Genomic DNA, 6,650 nt, shown 5'->3' with positions numbered 1-6,650 from the left:
GACGACGACATGAATGATCAACAAATTCTTGGGTGAAAGAACATTTTCCTGATGGCGATTTCACTGCTGCTCATGGAGAATTTGTGAAGCGGGCTGGCGTGGTGAGCTTCCTGTGGCTGAACATTATTATTCTAGACGCTTTTATGGCATGATTTGGTGCTGGCGAGCACCGCCATTGCGATATTTCCAACTACGTTGTGCAGAGCGGGGGATCCCGCCGTGCCCGGACTGGGCTCTGGCCCGAGGCCAGGACCACGTCCGTGCAGTGAACCGTCATTAGAGCTGGACGCCGTGAGCGCTGGTCGAACGGCGGGAGGGATGGGGTCGGCCGGAAAGCCCGGACCCCACTGTATAAAGCGACGCGTCTCGGCAGTCGCACAGCAAAGCAGCAAGGAAGGTCCAGCTGCGACGAGCTGTCTAGGGCAAGTGTCGTCTAACGCTGCACAGGTGAGCACAGGCGAGCTAGCACTGTCCGTGTCGTCTAACACTGCACAGGTGGGCTCAGGTGAGTTAGCACTACCCGTGTCGTCCAACGCTGCACAGGTGAGCACAGGTGAGCTAACACGGCCCGTGTCGTCTAACGCTGCACAGGTGAGCACAGGTGAGCTAACACGGCACGCGTTGTTTGACACGGCACAGGTGAGCACAGGTGAGCTAGCACTGCCCGTGTCGTCTAACGCTGCACAGGTGAGCACAGGTGAGCTAGCACTGCCCGTGTCGTCTAACGCTGCACAGGTGAGCACAGGTGAGCTAACACGGCCCGTGTCGTCTAACGCTGCACAGGTGAGCACAGGTGAGCTAACACGGCCCGTGTCGTCTAACGCTGCACAGGTGAGCACAGGTGAGCTAACACGGCACGTGTTGTCAGACACGGCACAGGTGAGCACAGGTGAGCTAGCACTGCCCGTGTCGCCTGGCACTGCACAGGTGAACACAGGCGAGCTAACGCGGCATGCGTTGTCTGACACGGTACAGGTGAGCACAGGTGAGCCAACACTGCTCGTGTCGCCTGGCACTGCACAGCTGAGAACAGGTGAGCCAACACTGCACGTGTCGTTAGACGCGCCACAGGTGAGTTGGCGGCACAGGCCAACCAGTGGGTATCATTGCTCTTACTACTGGAGCCATGCAGTTTAGCAGAGCAGGACAACATGCGCGCGCAAATCCGCAAGAGGCAGGGATGCACTCACCTGTGTTTTCCTTTAGTCAATGGGGCGCCCCAGGCGTTTTACTTTATTGATGCGGTCTTGGAGCGTACCAACTATGTAAGCTGCGCAGCACGCACTCCCTGCGCACTGACCAATAAGATGAACCAGGAACGTCTTGAGCGCGGCATTCACAGATTGGTCATTGTTCAGTTAAGTTTTCCAGAGCGTCGAGAGATTCCAGGTGCTAGGAGCGGAGAGCAGCAAGGCATTTGTGATGAAATTCTCTGAGAAGAGATCAGGTACCTGAAGCATATGCAGGCTACATATGCAGGCTACATACGAGAGGATAGAATTTGTTAATGCTTTTTAGCTGTTGTTTCCCGGGGAAGCCCTCTATGGAAGCCTGATGTCACGGCACCTCGAGGCCACGGCCTTACCCTACAAAAATATTGTGTGCGGGCACGCATACGCAAACATATTCAGAACGTTTGTTTAGCTGACAATCGCTGACAATTTGCGGCGCCCGATAAGAGTAGTTTACCAAATATGCCATGTGCATCAGAGCTTTATGACTTGTGGTCTCAAGTGTGTGCAATTGTTATACTGATAGTCAATAAAATCAGCGCCTGAGAGCTTTTTACGGCTAGACGAGGTCACAGTTACATTGGATCAAACCTAAGGTTGCCGTCAGCTTGCCACACAAAACCACAATATAACAAAAAGGGCCTGGAAACGGTATTGGTTATATGATGATAATGATAACGTCCATGTTTATATATATATATATGCATATGTAAATATAAATATAAAAATTGGTATATATGTATATATGTATATATATATATATATACGTATACATACATATGTAAATATAGATATAAAAATTTGCATATATATATATATATACACATAGACACACATATGTATGCTTAAGATATGATGGAATACTACATGTCTTTCTGCACAGATCACAAAACGTGGCTTGATCTCATGCAACCGGAGTTCATTAGTAAAAAGGGACCTTTCGTGGGATCATTAAACTTTTTTTGTCATTGTCTTTTGTTTTGTTTTGTCATTGTCATTAAACTTTTTTTGTCAACCGCGCAAATTTTGTGATGGTGCTTGAGCCCATGACAGCGAATTAACCGCGCTTCTTTTGGCCGGCAGGATGTTGACCCGTTGCCTGCTGCTGTGCGCCCTGGTGGCCACCGTCGCACCGGCCCCACAGAGTCTGCTGAGTCCTGGCAAGACTCCGCTCAGTCTGCTGGCGGGCTCCAGCCTGACCCAGGTCCCCAACTTCCCCGGGTTAAAGCCGTTCCCCAAGGTGCCCGTCAGCGCGCCGCGCCCGGCGCCCTGGGCCGACGTGCCCGGCCTGCCACAGAGCCTGGAGCGGCAGGCGGGCAACGCTGCGCGAGGAGCCGTCAACAGCGCATATGGCATTGGTGGAGCACCGGGGTCGGTCGGCCTCAGGGTGTACCAGTCGCCTAACGATCGCTTCAAAGCAGGGCTCGGCTTCGCTAGCGACCTCAAGGGGGGAAATGCGGCCGGCTTCGCACTCCGCTATGATTTTAAGTAGGCCCGTGCGTGGAAATTGAATGTAATAACGCCCCGGCTCTGTATCGGAATGTCTCTCTAATGACGCAAGCCTTCTCCGTGCAGCCGTTGGCAACCGCAGTGCCGGGTACGCGTGTTGTCGCTGAAAGTATTGTGTGGCAAGAGCACGCGTCATTAGCCGGGTTGCGATAACTGTCAATTTGGTGCCAATCGTCCCAGCTGTTCACTTCCTGAGCAGACGTCATAAGTGTTATCATGTGCAAAAGTGCGCCCATATCTCAATCTGAGGGTGTGTTGTCCGTGGCACAGTGAGCAGGTGTCTCCGAGCTCAGCTAAATGTATTTGCCCTTCTCTCACAAAATGCCTGTTTGCAAGTTGCCTGTTGATTGTTTTGTGCGATTCGGCAATCGTAAGACACTATTGCGAACTACCGCGTGGCGTTTTAGTCGAGCCTTCCTCTACTGTCGTGTGAAAACAACGGGTTCAAGTCCGGCATTCTCCCCGATCGGCCGTTTGACATGCCCGTTTCTGCCGTTATCAGCGACCAGCAACCAGCTTCACAAATAGAGAATGGCGTACAATTTTGGCCTTAGGGAGTAGCTTTCCGAGCTTTTACTTACAATCCTGCTGCTTAAACTAAGGAGCAGCTATAAACTCTGTGCCCATAACATTCTACTATTTGCGGAGAATTTGAAAGAAAGAGTTACATCGTACTCCACCAAACATCTATCGGATTTCAAAAAACGCATTTTGTCCATTGTTTGGCCTGGCTATCCGAATATGAACTCACATACCCAAGGATTCAAATGACAAAATGCTGCAAATCCTAAACTCTTATGCACCAGCTCAAGAACACCCTGCGTCGCTCGAGCCGCAAGCGCCGCTGACACTTCCCCTCCCCCCCCTCCCCTTTTCTCCCCCCCCCCCCCCTCTGTTCGCGCTGATACCAGGCAGCCGTCTACCGCCGGGGGGCGCCCAACCGAGGGGGCTGCGGATGAGGGGAGGGGCTGGGAACCGCGGCTGTGCAGCCAGCGCCTGCAAATGCAGCAGGGGGAGGGGCGTTCCTGTTCTGCCCGGGCGTGCAGGTTGGCAGGGTCAACACCCACGCGAAAATCGCTGTTGGTCACGTATGACCTCGCCAGCCTGAGCAACCTTTGCCATGACGCGCGGTCCGGAACGGACAGCTGCTCCAGCAGAGCGCAACACAGTAAGTTGTGTGTCATTTATCGTACAGTCTTCCATATCCGCAGCGTAGAATTCGTGGCCATAAAGTAGCGAAAAGGAACGCGAGCTTTGCGTTATGTTTAGCCTCTTCCTCCATTGTTTTAGCACTCCAATACAAATATTGGGAGCTCAAACCAAAATTGGGGCAAATCAACAGCGGGGGGCCAGGCCCACCTCAAAATAATTCGTATCAACAACCCAGATACCAGGCAAATGGGAACACAGAACCCAACTTGGGCAAAATCGGCTAGCACGAAACTTGTGCAACGTATACCAATGGGTTTGACCATTATGTTGCGACGTCTACCTTTCCTAAGAATTCAAGGTTGCGGGGGCCCACTGATGTAGCATTTGAGCGCCAAATCACAATATGGATCGCTTGAACATTGGTCGGGATCTGTCTCGCCAGGCTTGACGCTTTTGAGCTTGGAACTCGATGCGTTTTTAATAACTTACGGGGCTGACAGTTATGGTCAAAGAATTGCGAAAATGCAAGTAATTTTGATGAGCATTGGTCACAATAACTAATGCTAGATGCGTGTGCTATGTAAGGGAGTGTTCCACATCTGTGATGGGTATGAGCTGAAATAAGCATCTTCAAGATTGTTCGGTGCAGTTCATAGCCCTACCCTTGTTAAGACGTAAGCGCCCCCTCCCCCCCGTAGTTTATGAGCTTAACGCCCGCGAAGATGGCAGACTATTTCGGGGAGAATATTTCGAGGTGACACAGGCATTTATGGCGCCATAATAGCGCCATTTCAATATTGACATTCGATTGGCCATGCGGCGATTAGGGCCAAGACAAATATTACTGACGAGTCGTTTAAATCTGACATTCCTGAGCACGATTCCCAGATGCAACGGCCGTCGATTGGCTCTCAATCAATGTTATGCGGGATATGATGACGTAATCAACCAGTGACGTATTGAGAGGGATATTTACTCGAGGGAATGCTTCATATTTGAATATACTAAAGACAGCATCAGCTATCATTAAATAGGCTCACTTATAGCTATTGGTATACTTTTATCGGAAAGGACTGCTCTAGACAACCTAGTTTCTATGCCCAATAAATATGCTCCTCCATAAGTCATTGTTTAATTACGTCATCGTGCTTTGCAAAACAATCATTGTCAGCCAATTAATGGCCATTATATCTGGAAATCCTGCTCACCAACGCCAGATGTGAATGACTTGACAATATACTTCACTGGCCTTGATCGTACATGTAAATGAGATGTCAGATATTGAATGACGTTATTCTGGCGTCATGGATGCTTAGGTGACCTTCAAATAGTCTCCTCGAAATAATTTGCACGTCTTCGCGAGCGTGTAGCTGAGAAGCTAGAGGGGCGTAGGTCTTAAAAAGGGCAAGGCTGTGACCTGCACCAAATGATATTCAAGACGGCTATTTCAGTTCAAAACCCCACACAAAAAGTGGACACACCCATTAACAAAGAATTGTGTCGTCTAGAGCGGTTTTTCCAATATAAGTATACCAATAGCTATACGTGAGTTTTTCATCACATCTGATGTTCACTTCATTTTTTTCACATGTGAAGGGAGTTTTTCACGATGCAAGGATTGTTTTATGTTCACTTGTTATACGTTCATGGTCCAGGGGGTGTAAACATTTTGTGATGTCTTTTACAACCCTGTAATAGACAAGTCTCTACTGGTCTAGTCCAGCGCACCATTATTTTCGTTTACTGTCGATCATTGGCCTACCCACGGGTTCGGACAATTTTGAGGATCATCAGTGTGTTGAATTCGGCGCATTATCCTACATCTTTCGTTGGTCCCGTGTCTTCGTCTGCCCTGGTCATTTATGCCTGGCACCAATCATTAAAAACGCCACAAAACGGGACAATCCATGACTCGCGCCCGGCGGCACGTGGCCGTTTGTAAAAATCAACCTATTTGGGGGGGGGGGCAAACGATTGCGCTTTTCGCAGAATCCGTAGACCTGTTGCTGCGGTGTCTGGTTACCGATTTATTTATAGGTTATACACATTGCCTACGAACGATTGGGTACGTAGTTAGTACATCCACACTTTTCCCATGCAAACTTTTATCCAAAAACCGTGCTCCAACGCTTTGCTTCCAAATTGGGTCGCTGGCACACGCACACTCACCACGGGTTTCGAGTCGCAAACCGCAGCAAATTCTCAGCTTTAATCTAAACTCGTTGTAGAGTCCGTCCGTTTCCACTAAAGTAACTTGGTTGCCATATGGCATGTAATGTGAAAGGAAGGATCAGAGCAAGAACTGCATCCGAACATTCGGCTCGTTGTCGAAAACATCGGTCAGGTATCGACTCCCTTCGTAACTTCTAGTCACCGTGTGAGATCATGCGTATACTGCAGCAAGCACGTTGGCAACGATAGCAGGTACCTTGACCAGTACTGCTGATTGAGAGCAGCAAAGTTCAGCCATTCGGGTGCCAAGGAGACTGATCTTGTGTCATGCTATTGTACACGTGCCTTGAGGTTCAGTGGCTGCTGCTGCTCCCTTCGCTCAGAATATAACCCAATCTGCGTCGGCCCGGATGGCCGGCCCAACCCCCAGCATCTATGCGCCACCGGCAAGACAAATCGGGCGGGTAGGTCAGGATATGAATCATTGGGGTCAGGTGGCAACGCATTAACCTCAAAGGAAGCATGGTGAATGCGGAAACGTAGGAGCAAAGAATGGTGTGATAGCATGACTTGATACTGGGCTCC

The 6,650-nt window shown here is 49.9% G+C and overlaps 1 long non-coding RNA gene across 1 annotated transcript; it reads left to right on the top strand.

Moving 5' to 3' along the window:
* Positions 1 to 381: 381 nt before the first annotated feature.
* On the top strand, positions 382 to 3,134 carry LOC119107848 (uncharacterized). The gene is made up of 2 exons (XR_005095282.1): positions 382 to 447; positions 2,316 to 3,134. It is a non-coding gene; the product is annotated as an uncharacterized LOC119107848 (long non-coding RNA).
* The last annotated feature ends 3,516 nt before the right edge of the window (positions 3,135 to 6,650 follow it).

Source organism: Pollicipes pollicipes, unplaced genomic scaffold, assembly GCF_011947565.3.
Source record: "Pollicipes pollicipes isolate AB1234 unplaced genomic scaffold, Ppol_2.1 Scaffold_6686;HRSCAF=7923_pilon_pilon_pilon, whole genome shotgun sequence".
Taxonomy (NCBI): Eukaryota; Metazoa; Arthropoda; class Thecostraca; order Pollicipedomorpha; family Pollicipedidae; genus Pollicipes; species Pollicipes pollicipes.
The sequence above is the reverse complement of the archived record's forward strand: the minus strand, read 5'-3'. Positions and strand labels throughout refer to the sequence as shown.